The 18,212-nt window shown below is 42.6% G+C and overlaps 1 long non-coding RNA gene across 1 annotated transcript; it reads right to left on the reverse strand.

Annotated features, from left to right (window-relative positions):
- Positions 1-6,099: 6,099 nt before the first annotated feature.
- On the reverse strand, positions 6,100-8,762 carry LOC124381514. Its single transcript, XR_006924858.1, has 3 exons — positions 8,653-8,762; positions 8,326-8,476; positions 6,100-6,135 (listed from the first exon to the last, which is right to left on the reverse strand). It is a non-coding gene; the product is annotated as an uncharacterized LOC124381514 (long non-coding RNA).
- Positions 8,763-18,212: the final 9,450 nt, after the last annotated feature.

The raw sequence follows: 18,212 nt of genomic DNA on the forward strand, positions 1-18,212 counted from the left end.
GGACGAGGTGCTGGAGCTGGTGTTCTCATTCCAGACCACTTGTTCATTTAAAGCTCAAGTACTCTAAGTCACCATGACCTCTCCTCAGCTGATATCCGAAAGCCGTTTTGTTGGAAGGCTGAGAACATGTGATTTAAAAAACTCCACCCATGACTTTTCAGACCGACATCAAATTTTGATCTTACAGAAAAGCTTTATTATACTTTAGACGTGGACAAGACCGGTGCACTCGTCTTAAAGCATTCGTTTTCCTAGACAATTGTATGATTCTGTCAGAAGTCGTGAATGGTGATCAGCAGACGGAGCTGAGTGCAGATCACTTCATCTATGTACAGAGAGTTTGATTTGATCTGGATCTCCTCCTTGAGGAGCAGTTGGCTTCTGGTCAGGGCTCGAATCGGATTGCACGGAAACGTATAGCGTGAGTGTGAGGGTTTAGGGATAACAATTTACTTCATACAAGTAAACAGTCAATAAAACACTAGGGGCTGCTGTTTTTGCAACAGTGGAGTTTGAAAGAAAATTTTCAGTAATACCTCAGTATTTATTCTTTATTCAGTCAATCTATTTGTCTGTCTGTCTGTCTGTCTGTCTATCCGACCATCCATCCATCCATCTCTATTTCTTATAGACACCAATAACTTTTTTCTGTGAGGGAAACAATTTTTCTTTCTTTAATTCTTACTTTTACCAGTATTATTGTGTAGATTTTATTATGATTAAAAATTTTATTTTATATCTTTATTTGACGTATATTTTTATTTTTTTGTGCACTCTAATGCTCGATAAGTTTATTATTTGGTTCTACACGACAAATGAGCATTACTTTTCAAGACCCTATTAAAAGAGCATAATTTCTGTGATGACTTTTTTTTATCTTAATTCTTGTTGAAATAAAACATTTGCGTTTATGTTACGCTAACCCTAACCCTATTTTATTGCTTGGTGGGTGAATCTAACAATAATTAGGCTACGTTAATAACTAAGGGAAATTAGTGTTCCAGACGCTGAGTTAGTTCGAGAGGTTCCTCTGAATGAAGTGTTACTATAGAAACAACACCTTCGCCCGTTGTGTGGTCCTAAACCTAATTTAAAAGAAAGAATAAAGAAAGATACCTTCTAAAATAGAGTTGCCCAAACTAGAAATGTTTAAAAAGCACAGATGCTCAGGGGTCTACAGACTCTAATAAAGTGCAATCATGCCACATTTAGAGAGGGGGTGACAGTGCATTTGGAAAGTCGAGTAAAATAAGGCTTATGTGCTGTTGGGTCACATAATCAATGAAAGATTTTCAACTGATATTTTGGTGACCAAAATGAAAAGATCTGCATCACTGGGATGAACTGAAATGACCTCCACCAGCATAAAATCGACTCAGGGAGTTTTTCCTCGCCACAATCGCCATCGGTTTGCTCATTAGGGACAGACTTACACTTCTAACAATCTTATTCATTTTTTAATTACCACATTATCTTGCTAAAAGTGCAATACAAATAAACATAAATTGAGTTGAAGAGAAAAGTGTCAGTGTTTTCACCTGGAGATGTGGTCCGTGAGCTGTTGCACTTTAGAGAGCAGGCACGTGTGAGCGTGAACGTTGCACAGCTCCACTCTGGGCCGCTGACATCTGCACCACCTTCAGTGGCAGTTCTTTATCCTTTTTCCTGGCTCGCGATCTCCTCGAGCAGCTTTAACAGACAGGAAACGGGACAAATTTGTCGGTTGCCAAAGCATTTGAAACTTTAGAGCAGCAGGCAGCTGGAATTGAAAATGTCACACAGTCTAATACCTTTGAAAGTGTTACAGCGATACCAAAAACAAACCTCAATGAGAGCGCTCATACAAAGCAGTAAAGCTAAGTGAAAACAGCCCACCAACAAAAACACTGGAGTCAGATACAACTTCAAGCACAGATGATGAATATGTCACACAAGAACCTGCAAATGTCAAACAACCAATGACAAAAGTCTGGATAGCTCAACAACCTCTAGATATACTAATAGACACAGGTGCTACAGTCAACCTGCTAGACAAAAACGCACATGACAAAATCAAAATGTCAACAAAACCAACAAGAAAATACTGCCATATGGTAAACAACAACCACTTCCATTACTAGGAAAGCTAACTACAAACATCTCAGCTCATGAAAAAAAAACACTTCTATGGCAATGTTCTATGTAGTTGAAACGGCTTCTGAACTTGGACTTATTCACTTTCATAATTCAGCCTACACCTTCTGTTGCTGACCAGCTCTTGTCAAAGTACCCAAACATCACAAATAGCATAGGAAAGCTGAAAAATGTTAAAGTCAATCTACACATTGACAACACAGTCAAACCTGTTGCTCAACCACATTGAAGATGTCCATTCCATGTTCAAAAGAAAGTTGAGAAAGAATTACAACTTCTGGAAGATAAAGGTATCATAGAAAAGGAAGAGGGTCACCTATTGATGCAATGCCAAAACCAAAAATTCCTGAGAAAATACGAATTTGTGTTGACATGAGGTTACCAAATCAAGCTGTATTGATCAACAATTGATGACATTATTCATCCACTCCTATGTGATTCATTTGATTCATTCATCGTAATACTGCAACTGAAAGAGGCAATTAAATTACATCTCTCTAAGTTAATTTTAACGCACGCCACGTCAAGACAACGTATTTCGACTCATCAAATTGGTATTTCCTATTTGTTCTTTTGGGATATCGTGGTTTGATGGACGATACAGTTGAGTTGTAGAACGTAAATTGAACATGTCACAAGTGTTTTGTGTATGAAGTTGTGAATGCTTATTGAAAACTGTTATTTTCTCACTTTTTTTTACTGTTTTGAATGTGATTGTGTTCCAAAAGTTTAATTTAAGTGTGGAAATTTGATTCTAAGTGAATTTAAAATTTGAAGGAAAATAAGAGTTTTTCTTTAAAGAACAAAAAAGCGTTTTCTTTACTAATGTGTTTGACTCTACATTGAATTAGAAAGTGATTGTGTTTGGGTGACAGTACAAAGAACTGTAATACTCGTTCGTTTATATTCGTTTATGAAACTTTTTTATTTATTTTCCTCTGTTGTTTTCATTCTTTCGAGTAATTGAGACTAATTCTTGTGTAATAAATCATACATAAAAAATAAACAAGGTTTATATTTCTTTATACTTACCTGAAGTGTAGTCTTTAAGTGAAGCCTGTCAGGGAGTAAGGGCGTCTCACCTAACTTTTTATATATAATTCTGTCTCACATCTATTTTTAATTCAGAAGGCTTTCTCGTGACGTTAAACTAACTAAATTAATGCTGCCCTGAAAACTGAGTAACGAAAGGCTCTTTGTCCCCGCCCCAGTGCTTTTAGTCTCTGTACATAATCTATTGTGTACAGATCCTTTTGTTACTCAGTCTTCCAGGGCAGCATTAATTTATTCCCTTACTATACGAGAATAATTGTTCCCATTACACTAAGGAAGGAGAATTAGATTTATACCGATATTAGATTGGCCAGAAATGGACCGAGCTGGAAAGGATGTGCTGCAAGTTAGAGCAATAAAGGGTGGAGATGGAAATGGTGAAGCGGGAAGTGGATATGATAAGTAAGGAGGAAGTGAGAGCAGCTATTAAGAGTATTTTTGAGAATTAGGAGATGTGCAGACTTCAGTAACTACAGGAGAATTAAGTTGATCGGTCAAACCATGAAGGGAAAGAGTAGTGGGAGCCAGGCTGGGAGAAGAGGTGACCATATATGAGCAACAGTTGGGTTTCATGCTGAGGAGGAGCACCACAGACGCCCTATTTGCCTTGAGAATATTGATGGAGAAGCATAGAGAAGGTCAGAAGGAGTTGCATTGTGTGTTTGTAGATTTATAGGCCGTAAGGTGAAGCCGTTCCATATATGGGGCACTAAATTCTTTTCATTCCAATAAAAAGATCTATTGCTTTTGAGCGAGAAAATAAAAGTTCTCCATGTATAATCCTGCAGTTTATTTTTTATTAGTGTTTAAATTAGGCAATAGTTCCTTCATCGCGTAATCACATTTTGATCATGAGTGATTTGGCTTTGCATCACGTGTAGGAAGCACAACAATTTAATTACAGTCAAACCTCATTCTAAACTAAAAAAGGTTTATGAACAATGCTATATGCATCTCGCGTCCATAAAGAAAGAAGAAACGAAGGATTTTACACACACACGATGGGATATATACAGAAATATCATCAAACGGTGGCTGTTTGGAAATGTTCCCAAAGACGCTGGGTTTCATTTCACTTGCTAAAGGCGTTTCATTGACAAAAAGTGCCTGGATGCGGCAGAGAAAAGTGTCATACAACATCCTGAAATTCAAGATGCTCACAAAGACCAGTCTGTGTCATTGAGTAGTAGTACCTCAACAACTGAATGTTTTAAAAAGAAACTTAGGTCCATGATGGGCCTGCCAGTACCTTGTGCAGGTCCTGTGCTTCCTGCTTTGTGCATAATTTGTAAGAAAATGGTACATTACAAGAACATTACTGTGGCAGGCAAACAACAGAAGGATCATCTTCCACAGGCAGAAACGTTGTGTGCAGGTGGGTAAACACGCAAACACACACAAACACAAGTTTTAACCTTAAAGTTTTATACCAAGTATTCAATTCAATTCAATTTATTTTTATTTGTATAGCACTTTTAACAATGAACATTGTTTCAAAGCAGCTTTACACAGATAATGTGGTGATTAAAAGTGAATGTGTTCTTTATGAGTAAGTTTGTCCCTGATGAGCGAGCCGGTGGCGACTGTGGCAAGGAAAAACTCCCCGAGATGGCGATATGAAGAAACCAGACTCAAGAGGAACCAATCATCATCTGGGTTGCACCTAATGTCCATTTGTAGCAGATATAAGATGTTGCGGGTACAGTGATGATCAGAAGCGAACTGTATTCCTGAGTGCAGTGTTGACATTAACTACAGTCCAATCCATCCTCAAAATCCTCTTACTTTCGTAATTTCATGGAACCATCCAAGGCGTTGATGAGAAACCGTCCCAAGCTGCACAGAGTGGCCTCTAGTCGAAGAGAACACTATCCAGAGGCAGGCCAGGACGAAGTGAAGTACCTTTGGAGAGCTTGCCGACACCATACTGCAGTACATAGTCAAGCTTGCTTTGAAGCACAACTGTACACGGACAGACTTTCTGATTGACCAGGATCTGGAAATGAGTATTCAAAATCTAGAACGTTCACGTAGAGCTGCTGGTGGTACACAGCTGGTAAAAAATGTATGGATGTGATCAGAAGACACCAACACAATGGAAAAAGTTTCTATCAGATGAAACAAACAAAGAGGCCCTGGCAGAATTCCTGGTGGGGGAGGACTTAAGATTGTACATCGCACATGGAGACCTGTGTCACTTTGTGACTGTAATGACCCGTATACATACGGATGACTAGAAATCCTGCACCTGAAAGTGTTTTGCAGGTAGTCCACTGCAGTTGCAAGAATGTTTATGTTTGTTTATGTGTCTGTGATTAAACAGTAAAAGATTTGATGTGTAATACATCACAGTTTTGCTAAAATTACAATGTGTATGTTTTGCTTGGTGCCGATCCATGAAATGTATTTTCAACATTGCCATATTTTATGGTCTACATTCACACTTGAGTGTTTATGCACCAATGACATTACTCAAATGTTTAGGTACCTCTATAAATGTCAATTTGAGAGAGATTGTATGTTGCTAAAATGAAAATAAAGTTATAAGCAAAGCCAGAAGCATGAGATTTTAATTTTTTTTATTCACAATTATACACATTTATGGATCGTGACAAAAAACAGCAGGATTTTTTGTGGCTAACTTTAAACATAAATTCCAAAAGGGTTTTGTCTATGCAAAAATGCATTTAAAAAGTAGTGCCCAGATGTGGGAACGAAAATCACTTACTAGCCACTTTTTGCTAGTTCACCTAATGGCCTATTAGAGAAAGTGTACGACAGGGTGGAGAGAAAGGAGTCAGGGTGTTTGTTGAGGAAGTCTGGTGTGTCAGAGAAGCGGATGTTCATGGATGTGGTGAAGGAAGACATGCAGGCAGTTCGGGTGACAGAGGCAGATGTGGACAAGGAGGACAAGGGGTTGTGGAGACGGATGATCCGCTGTGGCGCCCCCTAATGGAAGAAGCCAAAAGAAGAAGAAGACACTCATGAATTTATAATTAATGCCTCTTGTATGGTAAAAGGTTTAGTGTTGATATTGCGACACCATCCTTCAAAAAAAGGGGCTCGTATTTCTGATTGATTTAAGTGTTATTTTTGGATCCGATTAACTGTTGATGAAAGAGGAAGCTCTTTGAAAGGGAGGTTTGGGCACAAAACTCTTTTCTTTTTACCAAAACTGTTTGTCGGGACCTTGATGGGATTCATGGCCTCATATAGTGGAAGATTCGATAGGAGTCGATTCTTCGCAGAGCTGTTATAAAATGAGGACTGTATCATTTTGGTTATATGTGGTGCGCAATGTCTAAGTTCACATAGAACTACCTGTTTTTCTCCCAATCAATTTATATACATTCTATTATGATACTGTAAATAAAAATGTGAAAAGAAAAAAAGTGTTAATATTTTCAAAGTGTGAGACTGAGCTCCAGAGTGAAGCAAAAGGCTGAGATCCAGATGATGTATGAAGTTTCTTCTCAGAATGTGTTATACGGTATTTTTGGCCTTGGAGAACATGTGCTAAATGCTAAGAGCTTTTTCTGTCTAAATCTCAATCAGGTACAAGCAGGCTGAGGAGGACGAGGTGCTGGAGCTGGTGTTCTCATTCCAGACCACTTGTTCATTTAAAGCTCAAGTACTCTAAGTCACCATGACCTCTCCTCAGCTGATATCCGAAAGCCGTTTTGTTGGAAGGCTGAGAACATGTGATTTAAAAACCTCCACCCATGACTTTTCAGACCGACATCAAATTTTGATCTTACAGAAAAGCTTTATTATACTTTAGACGTGGACAAGACCGGTGCACTCGTCTTAAAGCATTCGTTTTCCTAGACAATTGTATGATTCTGTCAGAAGTCGTGAATGGTGATCAGCAGACGGAGCTGAGTGCAGATCACTTCATCTATGTACAGAGAGTTTGATTTGATCTGGATCTCCTCCTTGAGGAGCAGTTGGCTTCTGGTCAGGGCTCGAATCGGATTGCACGGAAACGTATAGCGTGAGTGTGAGGGTTTAGGGATAACAATTTACTTCATACAAGTAAACAGTCAATAAAACACTAGGGGCTGCTGTTTTTGCAACAGTGGAGTTTGAAAGAAAATTTTCAGTAATACCTCAGTATTTATTCTTTATTCAGTCAATCTATTTGTCTGTCTGTCTGTCTGTCTATCCGACCATCCATCCATCCATCCATCCATCCATCTCTATTTCTTATAGACACCAATAACTTTTTTTCTGTGAGGGGAAACAATTTTTCTTTCTTTAATTCTTACTTTTACCAGTATTATTGTGTAGATTTTATTATGATTAAAATTTTATTTTATATCTTTATTTGACGTATATTTTATTTTTGTGCACTCTAATGCTCGATAAGTTTATTATTTGGTTCTACGACAAATGAGCATTACTTTTCAAGACCCTATTAAAAGAGCATAATTTCTGTGATGACTTTTTTTAATCTTAATTCTTGTTGAAATAAAACATTTGCGTTTATGTTACGCTAACCCTAACCCTATTTTTTTGCTTGGTGGGTGAATCTAACAATAATTAGGCTACGTTAATAACTAAGGGAAATTAGTGTTCCAGACGCTGAGTTAGTTCGAGAGGTTCCTCTGAATGAAATGTTACTATAGAAACAACTCCTTCGCCCGTTGTGTGGTCCTAAACCTAATTTAAAAGAAAGAATAAAGAAAGATACCTTCTAAAATAGAGTTGCCCAAACTAGAAATGTTTAAAAAGCACAGATGCTCAGGGGTCTACAGACTCTAATAAAGTGCAATCATGCCACATTTAGAGAGGGGGTGACAGTGCATTTGGAAAGTCGAGTAAAATAAGGCTTATGTGCTGTTGGGTCACATAATCAATGAAAGATTTTCAACTGATATTTTGGTGACCAAAATGAAAAGATCTGCATCACTGGGATGAACTGAAATGACCTCCACCAGCATAAAATCGACTCAGGGAGTTTTTCCTCGCCACAATCGCCATCGGTTTGCTCATTAGGGACAGACTTACACTTCTAACAATCTTATTCATTTTTTAATTACCACATTATCTGTGGAAAGCTGCGTTGTGTCCATTGCTAAAAGTGCAATACAAATAAACATAAATTGAGTTGAAGAGAAAAAGTGTCAGTGTTTTCACCTGGAGATGTGGTCCGTGAGCTGTTGCGCTTTAGAGAGCAGGCACGTGTGAGCGTGATCGTTGCACAGCTCCACTCTGGGCCGCTGACATCTGCACCACCTTCAGTGGCAGTTCTTTATCCTTTTTCCTGGCTCGCGATCTCCTCGAGCAGCTTTAACAGACAGGAAACGGGACAAATTTGGCGGTTATTCTTTCATTCACGAAACGTGTCACATATAAAGGGATTGACTGATGGCTAATAAACCCTAAGTTAGAAAGAAAGTTCACATAGAACAGCTGATCTTCCAGCTTGGCCTTAGCCTTTCTGGTCTCATGTATGCGCAGTACCATGGCTGAGCCGGTGGTCTCGTGCCGTGTGCGCATGTCTGCCGCCATCTGCACCAGCAGGTTCTTCACCAGAGCCCGCAGAGACGACGACCTGCTCCTCTCCTTCTCTGCTTGGGTGATGTTCATGTCGGAGAACGTCTCCCATTCCTCAAGGGTCACAGCGAGTCTGGAAAATGAGGGTAGCGATGAGAGGAATGGTAAAAGCAAAATATCATAGTAGAACAATACTGTATATTTCCTTCAATGTTTTATTCTTTCGCTCATTAATTCCCATACAATAAATGGATAAAAGTAAGTGGACAACTGAGCATAAGATTGGTGTGTGTTTAAAACATTCCATAATTTAACCCGGTTGCTTTGCGCCTCAAACTACCCAAGACCCGCCTGGGTCTTTGACGGGGGCACTGCCTATACGGTGCATCGTTTGCGCTGCTCCCGCCATCTGGGTAGAGCAGACAGGCTAAACAAAAACCAGGAGAAACAATCGATGCGTTTCACACAAGATTGAGACAGCTTGCAACAACTTGTGAATTTGCAAGAGAAATAAAATCTCAGATCATACTCACATGCACATCATCTCGATTGCGAAAAAAACATTGAGGGCTAGTAATCACACATTGAAATAATTGCTAGACTTGGCCAAAGCATTTGAAACTTCAGAGCAGCAGGCAGCTGGAATTGAAAATGACACACAGTCTAATAACTTTGAAAGTGTTACAGCGATACCAAAAACAAACCTCAATGAGAGAGCTCATACATAGCAGTAAAGCTAAGTGAAAACAGCCCACCAACAAAAACACTGGAGTCAGATACAACTTCAAGCACAGATGATGAATATGTCTACGTCACACAAGAACATGCAAATGTCGAACAACCAATGACAAAAGTCTGGATAGCTCAACAACCTCTAGATATACTAATAGACACAGGTGCTAGAGTCAACCTGCTAGACAAAAACGCACATGACAAAATCAAAATGTCAACGAAACTACAACCAAACCAACAAGAAAATACTGCCATATGGTAAACAACAACCACTTCCATTACTAGGAAAGCTAACTACAAACATCTCAGCTCATGAAAAAAACACTTCTATGGCAATGTTCTATGTAGATGAAGGAGACCATGGATCTCTGCTCAGTCACAAAACGGCTTCTGAACTTGGATTTATTCGCATTCATAATTCAGCCTACACCTTCTGTTGCTGACCAGCTCTTGTCAAAGTACCCAAACATCACAAATAGCATAGGAAAGCTGAAAAATGTTAAAGTCAATCTACACATTGACGACACAGTCAAACCTGTTGCTCAACCACATTGCAGATGTCCTTTCCATGTTCAAAAGAAAGTTGAGAAAGAATTACAAATTCTGGAAGATAAAGTTATCATAGAAAACGTAGAGGGTCACCTATTGATGCAATGCCAAAACCAAAAATTCCTGAGAAAATACGAATTTGTGTTGACACAAATCAAGCTGTATTGATCAACAATTGATGACATTATTCATTACCTAAACGGCGCGGTAATGTACTCCAAACTGGATCTTAATTCAGGATATCACCAAATGGAATTAGCACCTGAATCCAGATACATCACAACATTTTCCACGCATGTTGGGTTACGAAGATACACAAGACTCAATTTTAGTATTTCATCAGCTGCTGAAGTCTTTCAAAACATCATCCAACAGGTCCTACAATTCATCCCTGGAGTTCGAAATTTCAGTGACGACATTCTGGTATATGGTACCATAGCTGACGCACACACCAGATCCCTCGAAGCAGTCTTCCAATGGCAACACGAAAACAACCTGACGATCGACACAGGCAAATGTGACTTTATCACCCTTGAGTTTTTTGCATATCTCTTTTCCAACAAAGGTATCGCACCTGACCCCAAAAAAATTAAGCCGATCACAGACATGCCACCCCCACAAAACCAAAGTGAGATGAGAAGTTTACTAGGTCTTGCCAATTACAATTCATTCCTAACTACTCTTCAACAACTCAACCTCTGAGAGAGCTCACAAATAAAGACTCAAAGTGGATATGGTGAAAAGAACAAAGAGATGCACTGAAAACACTAAAACACAACCTGGTGAATGCTCCTGTAATGAGTTACTTCCATCCTGACAGAGAAACCAACGTCATTGTCGATGCTAGTCCCGTTGGTCTAGGAGGCATATTAGCTCAGAGAGATAGAACCACAGATCACACCTACGTTGTCGCTTATGCTAGTAGAGCATTAACCCCTGTTGAACAAAGATACTCACAGACAGAGAGAGAGAAGCTCTTGCCATCGTCTGGAACTGTGAACACTTCCATCTATATCTCTATGGTGTGGAATTCAACATGATCACAGATCACAAACCTAAATCAAAACCCCAGCAAGAATTGAGTGATGGGCACTAAGACCACAACCTTACAAATACAAGGTTTTTTACAAAGCAGAAAAACCAATCTGGCAGCCTATATGTCCCGCCATTCACAAAAATTGTACTCCTGCCTATTTCTCATCATTCTGTCTATCCCACTTCTGTTTTGCCAACCTCTTTCTCCTTATGCTCTCCTGCACTTCCTTATTCCACCACCACGTCTCCTTGTCTTGCTTTCTATTTCCAGATGTCACAGAAAGTACTTTTCTAACTGCCTCCCTCATCACTCCTGCAGTAGTTGCCCAATCATCCAACACCTCTTCACTGAGCCCCTGTCTGATCTCTTCCCTGAACCTCACACTACACTCTTCCTCCTTAAGTTTCCACCATCTTATTCTTCTTTCAGTCTTCACTCTCATCCTCCTCTTCTTCACCTCCAAAACCATGCTACAGACCACCATGCAATGCTGTCTAGCTACACTGTCCCCTGCCAACACCTTACAGTCTCCAATCTCCTTCAGGTTGTATCTCCTGCATAGCACATAGTCCACCTGTGTGCACCTTCTGCCACTCTTATACGTCACCCAATGATCCTCCTTCTTCTTAAAATGTGTTCACCACTGCCATTTCCATCCTTTTAGCAAAATCTACCACTGTCTGCCCTTCCACATTCCTTTCCTTAAAACCATACCTACCCATCACCTCCGTTCCCTTCACCTACATGCCCATTAAAGTCTGCCCCAATCACCACTCGTTCTTTCCTAGGTACACCATCCACCACTTCATCTAATTCACTCCAGAATTTTTCCTTCTCCTCCATCTCACAGTCAACTTGTGGAGCATAGGCACTGATGACATTTATCATCATCCCTTCAACTTCCAGCTTCACGATCATCACCCTATCAGAAACTCTATTCACCTCCACTACACTCTTACTTTAGAATCACCCCTACACCATTTCTCTTTCCAGCCACACCACGATTAAACAGTTTAAATCCACCTCCAATGTTCCTGGCCTTACTCCCTTTCCACTTGGTCTCCGGAACACACAGCATATCTACCTTTCTACTCTCCATCATATCAGCTACCTCTCTCCCTTTACCCGTCATAGTACCAACATTTAAAGTACCAACCCTGTAGTGGTCGTTGTTAACCCGGGCCTCGACCGATCCGGTATGAAATTCTCATTTGTGATCCGCATATTTGATTTGGCACGTTTTTACGCTGGATGCCCTTCCTAACGCAACCCTCCCCATTTACCCGGGCTTGGGACCGGCACTAAGGGTGCACTGGCTTGTGCATCCATAATGGCTGGGTTCATCAGACTACTGGAATATCCCCGGCCGAATTGTTGCTCTTGATGCATTTAGGCAAGCTAATAGCCACAAAAAGGAGAGGATGAAACAATACTCGGACAAGAGGAACACAGTTTTAAAATCTGAACTCACAACAGGAAATTCTGTACTCATTTGTGAACAGACAAAAGGAAAACTCAACACTCCAAATAGTCCAAAATCTTATAAAGTGATAAAAACAAAAGGCACAATGATAACAGCACAAAGAGGACAACACATCATTACAAGAAACACCTCACACTTTAAACCCCTGAAACAAAGAGTACATGTACCACTCAGTGATCTCTCTGATGATGAAATGGATGAACTTAATTATGGAGACAGATCTCAAGAACATAGACAACATCCAAATGTTACTGAAAATCCTGAGCAACAAGAACGACGTTATCCTAGAAGAGAGAACAGGAAAAGACCTAGAAAACTAATGAATTACACTTGATAACCTAAAATAAAAGCACTATGAGAAACAGGTATAGCATTAAAAAAGACCGTTCTAAGTTTTCTAGTCACAGTAATTTAATGTGTTTACAATGCTGAATGTACTATAATTTTATTGAGAATTTAAGCGAACATAATGTAGTGTTCCTGAGTAAAAAGAAGTATGCAGTAAACTTGTGAAGCACAAGTCTCAGGTGTTGTCTCGGTCATTACACCCAGGAGCGAAGAAAACTGTGAAAATCGTCTTTAATTTTTTAAGCTCTGGATTTTACGGGAAAAAAAATCCACAATAAAATTATCTCATGAATTAAAAAACAGTTTTATATATAGTTAATAAATTGTGCAAGTTGGCAATTATATCTCAATGTATAATGTAATGTAAAAACCCTTTGTGGATTCTACTTCGGTTTCCGGCACGTTCTTTCGCCTAACAGAAGAACGGACCCACTTCAAACCAAAGAGGCACCTGAAGACGGTGGGAAAACTTTGGTGTTGCATCTCAATATAGAGGGATACTTTAATTGAATTGAATTCAATTCAATTCATTTTTAATTGTATAGCACTTTAAACAATGAACATTGTCTCAAAGCAGCTTTACACAGATAATGTGGTGATTAAAAGTGAATATGTTCTTTATGAGTAAGTTTGTCCCTGATGAGCGAGCCGGTGGCGACTGTGGCAAGAAAAGAACTCCCCGAGATGGCATAAGGGAGAACCCTTGAGAGGAACCAGATTCAAGAGGGAACATATCCTCATCTGGGTTGCACCGAATGTCCATTTGTAGCCGATATACAATGTTGCGAGGTACAGTGATGATGATCAGAAGCGAACTGTATTCCTGAGTCCGTGTAGGAGACTGTTGACATTAACTACAGTCCAATCCATCCTCAAAGCCTCAGAGCCTAAGGAGCAAGTTTAACTTGACTGAGAGAGAGAGAGAGAGAGAAGAGGGTGACAGGAAGAGAAGGATATGGATTATTAAGTGTCCTTATTGTTGTATAAAAGTTAATGTCACTGTGCAGTTTGGACTCCGGCAAAACTCGCTATGTCAGCATAACTAAAAGGGAGAACCAAAAGGTATTACAGACATGAGGGATCTCTGGGATAAGAGACGACCCACCACACCACCATCAACAAACCTGAGTGAATGTGTGAATGTGAGGGGACGACTGCATACAAAAATCCCAGTTCACCAAACACTCTATATCCATGTTCCCTTCAGATCTGAGTCTTTACCTAAGAAAAAATCCACTGATTAAAGGCTTGACTGAATAAATATGTTTTCAACCTTGACTTCACGAGACACTTCAACGAGGTATTTAAAACCGCCCCCGGGGACACCTCAACCGCCGATCAGCTGCTCAACCTCCGCCAGGGAACAGACAACAAATTACAGCCTCCGTTTTCGCACTCTGGCGGCATCTGCTGGTTGGAACGAGAAAGCACTGCTGGCAATGTATCGCATGGGATTAAATCAGGAGCTCCGGCTGGCAATGGCCACATATGAGGACTCTCTTGGGTTGGCAGCTTTTATCCAGAGATCCATCCGGGTTTCTCAACACCTGGCAGCCTGCAGGACTCCAAAGGCCGAACCAGCTCAAGCAGTGGCTGTGTCACCAGCTCCTGAACCCGAACCCATGCAGCTCGGGTCACAGCGGCTGTCTCAACAGGAAAGGGAGCGCCGGTGGGCAGCCAGAGCGTGTCTCTACTGTGGAGAGAGAGGACATCGCGTGGCCCGATGTCCTGTTTGGCCTCCTCGTCGGACGGTGAGTACTGTTACGCTTTCCTCCGAAATTACTCACTTTACTGGTTGCTCACCATCACCTTGGTAACCCCCTCTCTCTCTGTCTGTCGCGGCCTTAGTCGACTAAGAGTGTCTAGAGTGTCTAAGATTGTCTAGAACCCCTCCCGCTACGCCGGCAGCGGGGATCTCAGGAATTGGCTGTGCAGACCTTTAGGAAAAGGCAAGATTAAGTATTGTACTCCACTCATCGTCCTCCAAGTCGGGGTGCTACACCATGAGGAAATACAACTTCTCATGCTGGAGGATTCTACAGTGGACGTGATCCTGGGTCGTCCCTAGCCAAGCACTCCCCCATGTGTTCCTGGGACCCATGAGACATCTTGGAGTGGAGTCCTGCCTGCTGGCAGAAATGTTTACATCCACTCCCAACTCCCATCCAAACAACCTTGACCCTGGCAGAAACTCAGGTGGAAGGAGCTCCCTAGCCCGTTTGGGTGGAGATCCCACAGGAATATCACGTCTTCTCTGACGTCTTCTGTAAGGAGCCCACTCAGTTACCCACACACCGGCCTTGGGACTGTGCCATCGACCTGATACCGGGGGCCAAGCTGCCGAAGGGTCGGGTCTATCCCCTGTACGTCGCGCAATGGAGGGTTACATCCAACAGGCCCTCCAACAGGGCTTTATCACCCAGGCTTCCTTCCCGGCAGCATCTAGCTTCTTTTTTGTGGAAAAGCAGGACGGGGGATTGCATGGACTACAGGGGCCTGAATGCACAGATTTCCCCGCTTCCATATCCACTCCCACTGGTCTCAGTGGCCCTGAAGGACCTGCGTGAGGCTTGCGTCTTCACCAAGCTGGATCTCAAAAGTGCGTATAACTTGGTGCGTGTCCGTAAGGGGGACAAGTGGAAGACAGCATTCATTACCCCCTCTGGCCACTATGAGTACCGGGTCATGCCGTATGGTCTTTTCATTGCTCCGGCAGTCTTTTAGAACTTCATGAACGAGGTTTTCCTCCCTTCCTCCACCGGTTTGTGATCGTATACATTGACAACATCCTGATTTATTCCAGGACACTGTGAGAACATCCCAACCATGTCACCCAAGTCCGTAAACTGCTGCGGGAACACCGGCTGTATCTCAACCTCCCCAAGTGTGAGTTCCATCGCTCAGAGGTACAGTTCCTGGGTTACATCATCGACACAGCAGGTATCAGGATGGATGAGAGGAAGGTGACGGCAGTACGGGACTGGCCGGTTCCCACTTCAATCACGGAGCTCCAGAGGTTTCTAAGGTTTGCCAACTTTTACCGCCGGTTCATAGGGGGCTTCAGCCAGGTTACTGCTCCACTCACGTCCCTCCTGTGGGGAAAAGCCAAGACTCTCTTCTGGACCCCAGAGGAGCAGAGGGCCTTGGAGGAGTTATGCAAAAGGCTGCTCCGCTTCTCCATCATCCTGACCCCCAGCTCCCATTTGTTGTCGAGGTAGTAGCGTTGTCCACAGGCATAGGGGCCACCCTCTCCCAGTAGTCTTGGAGCGGCTATCAGGGGGGCGCCTATTTCTCAAAAAAGCTGTCCTCGGCCAAACAGAACTATGATATTGGGAACTGAGAGCTCCTAGCCATCAAGCTGGCCCTGGAGGAGTGGCGACATTGGCTGGAGGGTGCCATTCATCCATTCACTGTCAGCACAGATCACAAGAACCTCCAGTACCTCAGAGAGGCCAAGCGCTTAAACCCCCATCAGGCACGATGGGCTCTCTTCTTTACCCGGTTTAAGTTCAGTATCACCTACTGGCCAGGGTCGAAGAATGGTAAGGCCGATGCGCTCTCCAGGGTTTATGGGCCTGAAGAACCCTCCGAGCAAGGGCCCATTTTGCCTGCTACGCTCATCCTGAGCCCAATTATATGGGAGATGGACCAGATCAACCGCACGGCCACACAGAGGGAACCTGTGCCCCCTGGTTGCCTTAGGAACCGTACTTTTGTTCCTCAAGAGTGTTGACAGGCCTTACTGAGCGCAATACATGAAGTCCCAGGGCACGCTCAGGGCACGCAGCTAGAAGGCAGACCCTAAAACTGGTTCAGGGGCGATACTGGTGGCCAGGGATGAGCAACACAGTGGCGGAGTTCGTAAGGGGATGCAACATCTGTGCCATCTCAAAGACTCCCCGGAGTGGACAAACTCATCCCCCTGCCTACTCCTCAATGGCCGTGGTCGCACATTGGCATTGACTTTGTAACGGCCTTGTCAGAAGGTTTCACCTGCATTCTGGTGGTCGTCGATCGGTTCTCCTAAGCCTGCCGCTTTGTCCCTCTCCGAGACCTCCCCATGGCCTTGGAAACAGCAGAAGCACTATTTTATCATGTCTTCCGCAACTTCGGCCTCCTAGAGGAGAGTGTCAGACTGGGGCTCTCAGTTCACCTCACATGTCTGGAGAGCATTATTCCAGCTACTGGGAGTCACAGTCAATCTGTCATCCGGTTACCACCCCCAGTCGAATGGCCAAACCGAGCGGAAGGGCTGAATACGCGCAGAACACGTTGCGCCAGTACACCACAGGACTCATGCCCTTTCAATCCGTGTTGAGTTTTCAACCCCCACTGTTTCCCTGTTCCGATGAGCCTTCCAATGTGCCCGCGGTGGACCACTGGTTTCGGGAGTGTCCGGACATGGGAGGCCGCACACACTTAATTGCGCAGGTCAGTGAGGGAGACCCGCCGACATGCGGATGTGTGAAGATCGTATCCCCATCTTACAGGCCCAGAGCCTGGGTCTGGCTGTCCACCAAGGATCTCCGACTGCGGCTCCCCTGCAGGAAGCTGAGCCCCTGGTACAGCGGGCCATTTAGGATCGAGCGGCGGATCAACAAGGCGGCCTATCGGCTGGAACTTCCACCACTGTACCGGATTCACCCCACCATCCACGTATCACTTCTCAAGCCGTACACTCCATCGACCACTCAACGCTCCAGTGAGGTCAGGCCCCCTCCGCCGGAGGTATTGGATCAACCCTTGGTCTATTTGGTGCGAGAAGTGCTGGACTCTTGTCATCGGGGCAGAGGCCTAGAGCAGGGGTGGCCAACCCGCGGCTCGCGGGTGGTTTCATGCAGCTCTTACGTTTGTGTTTGTTTGTTTTTTTAATGTGCGTGTTCGCTTCGCTTGAGTTCAATACGGTATTTTAAGACGTAAATGAGCTTGCCCTTACTGGAAAACTTTGCGGTATATCAGACGAAACACAATTGTAATGACGCAATAAAAAAGCACAGCCAGAACACGGTTTAGTGATGGAAGTCCGATTCTTTTTTGTGAATCAGTTCTTTCAGACAGTTCGTTTCAAAGAACCGGTTCAAAAAAACGGTTCACCAGTTCTTTTACGTCCTTACGTCATGACGTCATGCATATCCAAATATCATCTCGGCGGATTAACATACACACTAAATAAATTTAAATAATATTTAAATAAAGTCATGTCTATTGCATGAGGGCATATAGCTTATCCGTTTAAATTAAATCATCTCAGAAATGTTCCTTACGTTTACGTTTTGCACTAAATAACCCAACACAGGCACTGATGTGCAAAACGTTGATGTTTTAAGTTGTTAGTAAATAAACTTACTTTTCATTTAAGTCCTCAGTTCACCTGTGCTC

Source organism: Silurus meridionalis, chromosome 28 (genome assembly GCF_014805685.1).
Source record: "Silurus meridionalis isolate SWU-2019-XX chromosome 28, ASM1480568v1, whole genome shotgun sequence".
Classification (NCBI taxonomy): domain Eukaryota; kingdom Metazoa; phylum Chordata; class Actinopteri; order Siluriformes; family Siluridae; genus Silurus; species Silurus meridionalis.